This window comes from Dermacentor albipictus, chromosome 10 (genome assembly GCF_038994185.2).
Source record: "Dermacentor albipictus isolate Rhodes 1998 colony chromosome 10, USDA_Dalb.pri_finalv2, whole genome shotgun sequence".
Classification (NCBI taxonomy): Eukaryota; Metazoa; Arthropoda; class Arachnida; order Ixodida; family Ixodidae; genus Dermacentor; species Dermacentor albipictus.
In genome coordinates, this window is record NC_091830.1 from 16,420,337 (window position 1) to 16,433,770 (window position 13,434).

Sequence of the window (13,434 nt, forward strand, 5' to 3'; positions counted from 1 at the left end):
CAATTTCGAGTTGACCGGAGAACAAATGACTAAGTACTTGTATTATTGGTAAGAATAGAACAACGTAATGAAACAATGTGGTGAAGTTCTGCTAGGCGTTCTTTTTCATTAGTTGGGTGATGTAGGAGTCGCAAAGCAACTTAATGCCCACCCGCCGTGGTTGCTCAGTGGCTATGGTGTTAGGCTGCTGAGCACGAGGTCGCGGGATCGAATCCCGGCCACGGCGGCCGCATTTCGATGGGGGCGAAATGCGAAAACACCCGTGTACTTAGATTTAGGTGCACGTTAAAGAACCCCAGGTGGTCGAAATTTCCGGAGTCCCCCACTACGGCGTGCCTCATAATCAGAAAGTGGTTTTGGCACGTAAACCCCATATATTATTATTATTATTAACTTAATGCCCGGTGGTTCTCGCATCTTAGAGCATGCGATTTACTGAAATTTTCGTATGCAAGTGGAATTCAGGTCCTCTTTACTTCATATGATTAAAAAATTGAGAAACAAACTCACGCTGGCCTATAGCCACATCTGCTGTTAATCTTTCATTTCTAGTGTTCCATGAAAGACAAGTAATGAACTACTTCTCAAGAACGGAAAGATATATCGATAAAATTTCTGTATTAATGAAGATCAGCCGTTCTCTGTTGAAGCAATCATTCACCCGATTCGGCTTGGTACGTTCTACGTTTATTTATTCGTACACAGCATGGAAAATAATGGCAGTGCTATGACCTTTTCTGTAAAGGCTGATGGTAGCATGGAGCCCTTTCCTTTAAACTGCAAGAAAATGGGACAGGTGCTGCTAACCATACACCTGTAACCTGTAAAAGAGCACCACGCACTAGATAGCCAGCAAATAAAATTACGAAAAATGTTGAGTGCGTTGTCAGGATAATGACAACCCAGTGCTATACTGACATTAGGATGCCATGGTATACTGGAAGTATCAGGCATCTCTATATGTCACTAAATGTGATTACCGCACGTTTCAACACCTTGAAATATTGCATCTGTGCGTGTGCATTTCTCTTTCTTAGATTATGCATACCGGGTTTAAAACTTTACTAATATGCTTACGACAGCGTTCTTAGCTTCAGTGATTTCTTTTCCACGAAACGTGCCGTATTTTTCTTTAATCTTTACGTCACACTGTTGCTTATGCAGTGAAGATCCAATGCTTAACATGCTTCTGTGTACGGGAGCGATGTTTATGGCATGACGCACTTGAGACTTCAGCACGTGTTCTGGAGTGTTGTGTTTGTAATGTTGGGACGGAGAGGGCTTTCTATTAGATGTACCCGCGGGCAGTTGTATTTGTTGAACTCTCGTTCAGTCGCACTGTATTTTTTCTTGTTACCTGTTGCATTTGCGGCGTTACCTGCAAAAATATTGTGTAACGAAAACGAAGTGACCTGCGTTGTGTACACGCTCTCACGTGTCTTGAAACACCGCTAATAAAAAAATTGTGTTTTCACAAAAACAAAGAGATGCGAATCATTTCAAAGTAGAAGCAACTTTCTTTGACATATCCGTAATCCAGATTCCAGCACTTGAACAACAATATATTTTTTTTTCAGAATGAATGAATAACACATACATAAAGGCAACGATCACATTTTTAAGGCCACTTGTGTCGGAAACAGGCTCTGTACATGGACGGTCGACCTTTTTGTTTTATTACACTTTGCAACATACAAAATCTCCTGCGCACTACTCCGTTCTACAAGAAGTTTGAAACGCTGTCATACGCACGCTATCCGTTAGTTCGTTAGATCAAAGATCAAGAGGTTAATCACGGATAGAGAAGACAAATACCTCATTAGTGGAAGTATCCCGTGAAAGAAGATTATTCCATTTTGTGAACATTAATTTCTGTATTATTTTTTCAGTGTTTTCTTATGACTTATTCGCTTGTACGTTATTCTTGTGTGTGTTAAACATTTTCCTTAGTCTTTTTCTGCATACACAGAGTTGTGTTAATAGTGCATTGAGATTCCGTTAACTCTCTTCGTAGTCCTGGCTAATATTTCAAGAAATCTAGCCCTTGAAGTGGTCGAACATTACTTCATTCAGGGGTAATGAGGATGACAAAATAACATGCACCAAAAAGAGGGCGTGTGGCGTAAAACAATATTAACTTATTCTTATTTGTTTATGTGTGCACGAAGTCATGACACAGCAGAAAGATAACGTGTGCCGCAATACAGAGAAAATAGGTGCTTTGAAAACGGAAGACGCGCCGATGAGTAAACTGAGACACATCGCTGACAGTAATCACGGTAAAAATAAGCGTACTTCAATTCTTATTCGTTCGCTACGGCTTAATTTTGTGTTCTTTGTTCATGACGGCTACACAGACTTTGCTTAGATATGCGAATCACGAAAAACGGAAGCGGAATCAGCAGGACACCAGTAAATGCTTGGATTAATTTTCAAACACGGAAAATCAACGTGCATATTTTTTTCTAGCATCGCGTTCGTGGCCTCCTCGTCATGCAGGACTGAAATGCGACAGTTTGCGAACAATATTTGTTTAAGTACAATAAGCGTTAATACGAGATTTCTTTATGCTTGGAGCAGTGGGGAGAGGAGACTGTGAGCTATATGTATTAAATTCACAACTGCCTCAACTATCGATCACAAGTTAGCTTACATTTTTATGCGCTGACATCCAAACATCACTTCAAATTTATTAGAAAGAAAGGCTAGAAAGAAAATTCTTCTGCCATTATTTTTGGAGTGGACAATTCAATTTATTGTCACTGGATTGTTCAGACATTAACTGCAACGGTCAGTCACGTGACGTTTTCCCTTATATAGCGTGTAGCGCAAGAATGTTGAGGCAGCGATATCACAGAATGCTACACACAAACACAGGGCGTTGCCGGAGTGCCTGTGCCTGTTAAGGTTTTTTTTTTTCGCTTGACACTGCACTTTAAAAACATTTTACATGCTTTGCGCGTGTCTTGTCCACCAGCAATAGTCGCTGTCTGTCTGGCTTGCGCTTCGCTTCTTGAAAACTCGGGGTTCGCTACTTTCCTTTCAAGAATGCTATACAGAGTAACTTCGTAGAGCGGGAGCAAAGGACGATAACGAAGGGCAAATACATAAATATCTTAGAGAGGAAACGACTTCGGTTTAGTTCTTTCGTTTTCGCGCTACGAAGTTGCGTCGTGAAATGCAAACTAGCCCGATCTATAGCACTGTTAAGAAAGCTGTGTCACAATGACAACGTGCATGCCATAGGCAACCTGGAAGTACAGGGCGGGCAAGCGTTAAAGAAAAGAAATTGGCACGTAACTTAGATGACGGTTATTCTTTAGGGACAACGGGATGTAAACTGTTTTAGATTGTGGAAAACACGTATCAGGAAGGTCGAAACTGTACTTCTGCTGCACTCTTAAACAAATGTACTACACCTTTTGAGGGGTATACGACTATTTGCCCCTCAATGGTAATCGTCATCTGTCTTGCTTGCGTTTCCTTTCTTGAAAACTCTGCGCTCACTACTTTCCCGTCGATAATGTTCTGTCATGCTGATAACGCGCATGCCGTTCGTGACTTGGAACTACGAGGCTCGCATCATTAAAGAAATGCGGACAAGACAGATGACAATTATTCTTGTGTGACAAGATACGACCCAAAGCGTGTAAATTTGTTTAAGAGTGTACTCTTAAACAAAGTTTACACCATTTCCGGCTTATCTTGTTCAACAACGGTAATCGTAATATATTTTTCCCGCTTGTTCTTTAACGTTGCGAGCCCGGTAGTTTCAAGTCACGAACGCAATAGGTGCTGTTAGCGTGGCAGAGCATTCTCGTCAGGGTGACAAAGCCTTAGTTCTGTCGCTGTGAGACGGATGCCTATGTCGACCTGGTAGGCTTCCCATGTGCAGGAAGTTAACCATTCTGGCTCTGTAGTCTGGTTGGCTGACGCAATCAATAGTTTTCGCTTGACAGCCCGAATTTCGTTAGATTAAATGTAATCGACTGTTTGAGTTCTAATGCGGACATGCGCCTGGCCCACATCGTCGCAACCTTCTGGATGTACTTGAGAAGTCGGGGTTCTACCTTTATCTTTTGACTTGCTATCATCTTTTTTCTCATACGCCACCTGGTCAATTAATGCAGTATGACATATTCATATTGAAACCTGTCGTTGAAAGGGGATATCTTCCGTTTTGATTTTCCACGTAAACACCTTTCGGGGACTCCAGCGACACGCCCACTTTGCATCCACGTGCGAAAAGGTGAAACAGCCCTCGGCGTCGCCTACCGATGAAAGGGTGCGTATCAGAGACACACCGAAACAGCACGCGCTTACCTGTACGACCGCCTGACGCGACGAGGTGGGTGTTCGAGCCAGGCGCCGTCCACGGTGAGCAAGCGGTCGCAAGACGGTGCCTCGCCTACGTCCTCGTACTGGTCGTCTCCGGAGAGCTCCTCGACGATGATCTGCGGAGGTGGCAATCGCGGAGCCATGGTGAGACCCACTTCCGGCGCGGTTGGGGCCGAAGTGGCGGCCGGTTCCGGAGACTCCGTCATGCTGTGGGCTCCGAGTAGGCGCTCCGCTCAGGTCATTCGTCGCGGTCCTGCAGTTGTACAGAAAGAACGAGATGTAAGCCTGTCAGCTGCTGCAGCCAGATACGCAAAACTATAACGTTGTCCGGAGTGCCAGGATAGAACCTGCAAAATCATCTGCCGTGGAAAATTTCGGCTACGAGCAAAAATTCGGATGGATGGACGGATAGACAGAAAGATTCGGCAAGGGGATAACAGGCTAGAATTTATAGAAATAGAAACAGAAAATATACGTTTGTAAATTGCATTTGAAGGCCAAGAGTTTGAAATTTGTCGGGAATGTGCCCGCGCTGTCTGGAAGAGCTGATTTCAGGAAGTGCTTAAAAAGGTGACCGGTACTTGTTGGCAGAGCTGTAGGGCAATTCGGTCAAGTATGCAGAAAGCTAAGTGCACATATGGCTCCATGTATCACAAGGTATTAACAACTCAAATACCTAAGGTACATGAGTGCTCATTCCATCAGGTTCCATTCCTTTCTAAGGTGAAGTCTTTCCCAGTGAGTTACTACCACTTTTTCGTACCACTTTTTTCCCACAACGGCGTGCCTCATTATCAGATCGTAGTTTTGGAATGTAAAACCCCAGAAATTACTTACACTTCTTAAGACATCACCATACGTCCGAATGTGGGCCGATCCCGAATATAAGGATGCCAAAACATTTAATTGAAGAGTCCGTCGCTCCTCCAACTGCCCTCACGCGAAGGTTGAAGCGGTAGAGTGCCGTGACCAGTGAATCCGCAGCATTCTCTCCCCGTAGACTCTCAGAAAAATGTTCTGTCTCACCAATTTCGATTGAGCTTTGGATCGCCTTCCAACTATTTCTTTTTCGACTTCTGCACATGGGACATCAAACTGACATTTGCCTTCGGGAATCTGTTCACGCGTTTACATGGTTTGCATTGTAATGTTCGAATTTGGGACTTAAGACACAACCGCAACGATATCCCACGTGAGCTCAATTTATTATAGACTAATTGTAGGAGGAAGAAGAAACAAACAGAATAGGCAGGGATGTTAAGCAGAAATGCGGCTTGTCGGTTACCCTACTCTGGGGGACGGGAAAGAGGGAATAGAAAGATAAGGTAGAGAGAGAGGGAAGGGAGAGGAAAGACAAATTGTAGGAGTCATAAAAGCAATCATGGCAACGTGGAAAAGCTGCCAACTACCGACACACATACACACACACAAACATAATATATATATATATATATATATATATATATATATATATATATATATATATATATATATATCGAACATACAATTACAATACTGAAACAGCATTGAGAGTGACCGGTAAAAGGCCTGTGCTACCACCAGTGGGCTGCTGAGATGCTACACAGTAGCGAATATATGGCGTAAATCTCAAAATAACACCCCGCTCAGGTTGGTTCCCGTAGTGATCCTCACATAGAGTTTGCTTCAAACCTTAAAAAGCTCCGAGTGCCCAAGAAAGAAAGAAAAAGAAATCATTTCTTGCGCAGCTGTGTGGTTCTCATGATTCCGATCGAACATTCAGAAAATGGGACATTACTAAATTTGCAATGGAGGGAATTAACTAGTACCGTCAGGGGAATACAAGCAGTTTCGCCGAGCGGAGGCGTTATCTCCAGACTGCACCATAGTTCCCATCGATCGATGCAACAAAGTCCCGCCGCGTCGTTCCTCAATATTGCGTATTCATAGCGGCAAAGCGGCCGTTCGGGCTTTTCTTTTTTCTGCCTCGAGTCACCAAACGCAACCGTAAAGCCCGTTATGCCGCACAACCACGAAGATAAAATATGCAGCCTAAGCCATAACGGTCGATCATTAATAGTTTACGGCAACAACCCGACTCGGACACAAGGATGCCGTTATGTAGGGCTCCCTCAATTCACATCTCGAAGTGCTTGCATTAGAATGGTCTTAATGTTCGCTACATTCCTTCCATACATTACTTAGCGGAACGCGTACGACATAACATCAATAAGAGCGCGTTTGTTCTGAGAACTGGCACATACGATTGTTGAAGAATGGGTATTGGCAGTGCATGAGGAAGTAGGGGCACGGTTTATTATTAGCTACAGTGATTAATTCAGAAACTGGCACAGTATCTACTTTTTTTTTTTAGTCACAGGTTTCGTACGTCAAAGTTGGAACCACCATTTAAAGGAGTGGTAGAAACATACAAAAGAAGTACTAAGCGCGCGTAGCAGCATGAAGTTTACTGGATACGATCGTCTAAATCTACAACACAATATGTTCGACGCTAATGATGTAGTAATCTGGAAATAGTGTTAGAAACTATCACAGTAAGTCAAGTTACACTAATATAAAACCAATAACGCAATTACACAGACTGAACAAATACAACATCAATATCTTCAATGAGGCTGCGCATTTTTGATTGTGCGATCTATTTTTGCCAGTTTTGGCCAGTGGTGACACACACAAAAAAAACAACATGCACATAAAGCTGCAAGTACAGTGAAGATCCTGTTGGCACGATGTGGCTCCATTTCACATTAGGGTGCGGATTATTAGCACACACGTGACCAAATTGCTTGAAGTTCTACCATGTTTGCCAGGATATTGGACGTCGAGCTACTATGAATGAATAGCTGCCCCTTCCTCGTGATGCCTGCTGCCAGTGATTATCGGATGCATGCGCTTTGAGACGGTCAGTCAATTCTTTATTTTTTATGAGAAAAAGCGACGTGACTGACTCCGGAATAAATTATGATTTTTTTAGTCTGTAATTACGAGAGTCACTAATGAAAATGCTCGAACTATCATCCTTCCAATTTCAATTTCTCTTTGGTTAATAGGATATGCTGTGCCTTCGAGAACAATTATTACGACGTTTGGACAATCATTCGCCATCCATCATAATTCATATCTGAGGCGGTTAGACCACAACACAATAAAAATAGCATAAAACTATTAAATCACTGTAGCGGTCGAGACGCATCGCATGACAGTACACGATTACAGAACATCGAGCTGGAGCAATACTATAATCAAAAACTAAGACAGACAACGCTATTCGCTAAACGTGGCGACAGTGTATCAGATCAAGCGCCATGTTCTTATACACTTCTCTTCTATTTTGTAAAAGTTCTACCTTGAAACTGTTACTTTAATTAATTCCAACCAACCAGCCCAAACGTGGACCTTCCTAAATGGAAATGAGGAAATGAGACGGTAAACAGATTCATGACTGCGGCACGTAATTTGTATACCTTGACCTACACTGAATATCGAGTCTCGAAACACAAGCGTTTTTCAACTAGCGTGAGACAAAGACTTCGCCAAACTGCGTGGTCTTACGACCAGGCAAGGTGCATGGTTCCTCTTCAGGACTGACCTGCTCTTGCGCTTCATAACACGCCAGTGCATTGATAGCAATTTCGATGCGCTCATACACCGACTGTGCCTGGAGGTGGCCTACACATTTCACTTCTTGCATAGCATTAAGAAGAGGCCGTTCTCTGCTTGCGCCCGCTGTAACATCGCGGATGCGTCTCTGTAGCACCACCTCATCGAGTGTCCGCTATGCTAACGGCAAGGAGACACCCGAGGCAGCAGCTTGGACCAGCTGGGTAGGCGGGATGTGGATGGGGCTACCCAAGAGAATATATATATATATATATATATATATATATATATATATATATATATATATATATATATATATATATATATATATATATATATATATATATATATATATATATATATATATATATATATATATATATATACCAGAAAAAAAGCAGTTCTGGGTCCGGGTAAATATTCACAGTGAAGTAGACGCGCGTCTACTTCACTGTGATATATATATATATATATATATATATATATATATATATATATATATATCGTATTTAATAGAAACTGGCTGCTCTTGGAAAAACAAAACTATTGTCTCGTACATCACGCTGTTCTCTGAGTGCTCGAATAAAGCGTTTTTGGTCCTCCAACTAAGCGTGTTCTCGGTGTCGTTCTACGCATTCAAAAAATAGCTTCAACAAGTAAGCGAAGATGTCATGTGCCTTGGAGAATTGCAAAAAAACTTCTTCAAAGAGGGGGAATGCTACGACCACCACAGTTGCCCCCACTAAAATTCGTTCACACCAAACTGTGAACAATCACGTATCTTCCAGATATTATATACACCTCAACGTCGGTGCTACGGGCTAGCCATTTCTGGTCAAGGGCACTGACCAAAGCCCATGCTCGCTTCAATGAAATATTTGTAATAATTGCCGGGAATTTTCGAATGAACGTTACTAGTTAATTTTGGTTCATTAATACGTTTACTCAGCGCAATGGTAGACTTGACCACGTCCGAATCTCAATGCGTTCTTTAAAGAACTCCCGTCAATCTCCGTTTAATGCATTTCGTAACTTTTTTCGGCGCTTTTGGAGGCGATAGTTGGAACAGCAGTGTGCAACGACTTTCAGAGACTAGCTCTTCAATCGGCTTATTCCGAGCACGCACAGAAATGTTCTCATCACTCATAAAGTGACTTTTTAGAGCTGAATTTGCACCTTTTATTTCTTGCTTCCTACAATCGATCGGAGATAACATAAGCTTCAGCTTTCGGACTTCAATATATCGGATGTGATGTGAACGAAACCTAGGGATAAATATATGGTTCATCTCTCTCCATATCATCATTCACTTGACAAATATCTGGCTCAAGTTGTTACCTCAATTACTGAATAAAGATCCTTCAAAGCTTTGTGAGATGATTGAAGGCAAAGCTCAGACCCTAAACATATTTGCTTCAATTGACTCTCCTATTTCTTTTACTGTTTCTTGCTAACTCAACAAATTTTTCGTCAGAGTTCGCTGTAAGTACCACCTGACATTACTTTACAGCGACAGCAGCTAGAACTTCTAAACAAAGGTTTAACTGTGTCCGCCCGTTCTTTCCACGACGCTGATGACGTCAATCTCACTATTGTGTCATCGCCATTAGGCCACTCCCTCGTCCCAACCTTTGCCATAGGGCTAGGGAGATACTAGGCCAGGTTAACTCTCCAGTTATACGATAGGAAGACTTGAATTATGATGTCTAAATAGCTGCGGGAGTGCGTGCATCTCGGACGGCCTTTTGCACAGTCTCGTTTGTCAAAGTGAATTTCGCATATCTCGTATCTCTCACAAACTTGCGATTTCAAGAACGCTGTGACGCACACGCTGTCTCTCAGCACATGCCGAGTTTTCTTTTAGATATTTCTAAAGTGGAGTAAGTCCACCTGTAACTCTATCAAGTAAGGCGTGACCAATGATGGGTTTCGAGCTTCTGTCTTCCAGCACAGCTGCCTAAGGGTGTAACCATCACGCCATGATCGCACACATGCTTGTTTCATGTCAAAGTCGCTCTTTCAAAAGACTTCGACAGTTTCTCACCTTCTACTCTCCTGATAGCTATCACTTTGAGATACGGTGTTAGACTGTATTGCCTTCGGTAGCGGCCAGTAATTTCTGCTATATACCTACAAAGCGAGCGGAGGTCGCCTATAATGCTATCGCATTAAAGAACTAAACATCGCTCACTTCCTACATTTGGGATTGACCACCTGCCCCTGATTCAATGAAGAGTCGAGAGCTCGACACTCTAGTTGCTGTGTGCTGTCACGCAATTTTGCATCTAGTCAGTTAGTGCGGGCTTTTGAGACTAACGCGGAGCTTCGGATTGGCGGGGTCTGTGCATGCATTCCGAATGTCACAGCAGGCGTTACTGAAGTGGAAGAGGACGCCGCTGCCGTGGATCGCAAACAAGTTTTTTTTTTTTTTCAAGAGATGGCAGCATCTCCGTTGGGAGAGGCGGCTACGGCCGCAGGGAATGAGGTCAAAGCCATGGCAATCGCTGCAGTCTGCTTCTATATTTTTGTTGATGTTCCTGTCGTATAACACCAGGTCTCATATACATGCAGATTTCGAGGAACTCGATAAACCTTTCATATAGATCGACTTACCGGGGCGGGTAGCTATTCGCACGTATTTTTGCACAGCCTCAGCCGCCGCTTAACTCATCGTACGACCGCGACGGCATGGCCCCCGGCTGTGGAATCTGCGCTTGGCGACACTAAAATAAACGATGCCATTGGCAATTCACGCCGCGTCATCGCCCTGCGGTGATTCGTTCCCAGTTGGGAATGCAAGCGTTCCTCGAAAACTTTGACGCTTGGAGACGGCGCGAGCGAGGACGCGACAGAAACGGAAAAGTGCGTGCGACACAACCCCCGGAGGAACGACAGTAAAGCACTGTGAACGAGCCAGCTAGCAATTTAGCAGCGCCCGAAGGCAAAATTGCTGTCGCGGGAGCTGACGCCGTAGGAAACGGGCGAAGGTGTGTGGGCGTTTTGTGTGCGTGTGGGTGTTGTGTGGGTTGCGTGGGCGTGTGCGAGTATCTGTTATGCGTGTTGTGTGCGTTGTGTGTGTTGTGTGCGCTGTGTGTTGTGTGTATGTTACTTGTGTGTCCGTGCATGTGTGTTGTGTGTACGTTTGTGTGTTGTGTGCTGCGTGTTCTGAGTGTGCGTTTGTTGTGTGTATGTGTTCTGTGTTTTGTATATGAGTTGTGTCTGTGCGTGTGTGTTGTGTGTGCGTGTGTGTGTTGTGTGTACGCGTGTGTGTTGTGTGTGTATGCGTTGTGTGCTGCGTGTTGTGAGTGCGCGTGTGTTGTGTGTGGATTGCGTGTGCGTGTGTTGTGTGTATGTGTTTTGTGTGTTTGCGTGTGTGTTCTGTTCGGGCGTGTGTGTATTGTGTGCGTAGGTGTCATGTGCTGTGTGCTGTGAGTGTGCGTGTTATATGTGCGTGTGTGTATGTTGCGTGCGCTGCGTGTGCGTATTGTGTGCGTTCTGTGGGTGTGTTGTGTGTGTGCGTGTTGTGTGTTGTGTATCCGTATGTTGCGTGTGGGCGTGTGTGTTATGTGTTCTGTGTGTTGTGTGTACACGTGTGTTTGTGTGTGTGTGTTTGTGTATGCGTGTTGTGTGCTTTGTGTTGTGACTGTTGTGTATGTGCGTGTGTTTTGTGTGTGGTGAGTGTGCGTGTCGTATGGGCGTGTGTGTTGTGTGTGCGAGTGTTGTGTGTGTGTGTGCGTGTGTAGTGTGTTGTGTGTGTGTGTGCCTTCGTGCGTGTGTGCGTGAGTGTGCGTAACGCATATCATAGGGTCGTGGAGGCGTATTTGCCAGTGGGTGGAAAAACGCTGTACATTAGAAGGCGGAGGCGTATAATAACTAAATTACGTATCATATACTGCGTTCGAGCAATCTCGAGCAAGCTCCGACGCAGACATAAGCTAGAGACCATCGACAGGACATCCTGGAGTTCATGAGGCGAAAACAGATATTGGAGCAAGGAGGAACTATGTGTTGCTTGAAGTTGGGCCGTCATTCAAGTCACGCTAAGGTTCGTAACAAATGTGTGTCATGATGTTACTCGTGGTAAGCGGGGGGGCATTACGCAGAGACATCATGATGCTGGTTACATGCTTCAGACTTCAACACTGCAGATTCTTTTGTCGCGTAATATCAGACTCAGTTTGCGACTGTACCTTCGATTTAGATACATAAAACTGTGCGTGCCCGAAACGAACTCCTAACTATTATCAGGCTGAATATTCATTGTTAGAGTTACAGTCGTTTATATTTATTGAGAACAACTCATAATGGTGCCTGCATTCGCGACCTAAAAACGTAATGCTTTAGCGACTCGGGGCAGTATTAAGTCCGTGCGTTTTATTTGCAATGTAGGAATAGGTTCTTCCACGGAGGACTACGCCCATACCAACGACTTCGCCTCGAAAATAGCAGCGCGATACATTTTAATCGTCATAGTACTTGCCTACAGCTTCCACAGAGTTGTCTGAAGCAAATTAAACCGGATTATGTTGAAGTGAACCAAGCCGATCCTTATACCGGGAACCAGCAGAAGAGTTGCTAAATACGAGTCCCTGCGTAATTCCTGCGTCTTGCAATGCTCTACGGAAAGTGAGCAATACGACATGTAAAAACCCTAGCAGAGATAAACCACTGTTACTCATTATCCATAACACTTGCTCTGTTTCTCTTGGAATACACTTTTAAGATGCGCGCGACAAGTACTATGCCTCGGGTGCAGTTTGTTCACTAGTCTAATGGTTCGATTTCGCCATGTGGTAAATGTGCCGGCTTAACTTTCATCGCTTTGACACCTAAGCTTTCGTGCTATTACATGTTTCTTCACGGGGGCCGGGGTGGGGGAGTAGGGAGTGAGGGCAGAGATAAACACGGAAAGATTCGAAAACTTTATGTTCATTTATCTGCACATAATGTAATATGATTATTTCTTTATTTAAATTGAGAGACTGGCTGCCACCAAACCAGTTCACATTCCGAGTTCCAAGCTCTCATGCGAGGATGTACCAAAATAGTGCTGTTTTCGTTACTGCGCAGAAGTTGTATCGAGAGTATTCAGTAAAAAATGCGTCAGGGTTTCTTCATAATACGCTTCTACAATTTAATATGTGGGTTTTAGATAAACGTTTAGTATTTTCTCCATTAGGTTGCTACACAATTTCTAATCTGACTTATCAGTACAAATGCTCCGCATACGATCTCATCAGTGCCTGAAAGACGGATATAATCTGATCTAAAGCCTGCCTTGCTGATTTGGTCTTATGCCTAGCTGCCTATACCTGTTCACCAGCTGGCCCTGCAGAACAGTGCAAGTCAGGCGGCCATGTTACATGTCTCTCTCGACTGAAGGGACTGAACTCGGCTCTCGCTAAAGTCCAGTCATCCGCAAAAGATCATTGCATAAAACGATATAGTTTTCATACCACTGCTCACGTAACATTTACTCAAGCGCTACAGCAACAT

The 13,434-nt window shown here is 43.8% G+C and overlaps 1 protein-coding gene across 1 annotated transcript in view; it reads right to left on the bottom strand.

Moving 5' to 3' along the window:
- Positions 1-4,158: 4,158 nt before the first annotated feature.
- The window catches only part of LOC135911495 (achaete-scute homolog 1a-like), a 465,355-nt gene continuing 456,079 nt past the window's right edge, over positions 4,159-13,434 (bottom strand). The window contains exon 7 of the transcript XR_010567361.2: positions 4,159-4,591. The gene's annotated coding sequence lies outside the window, so the exon portion shown is untranslated. The remainder of the gene's footprint in view (positions 4,592-13,434) is intronic.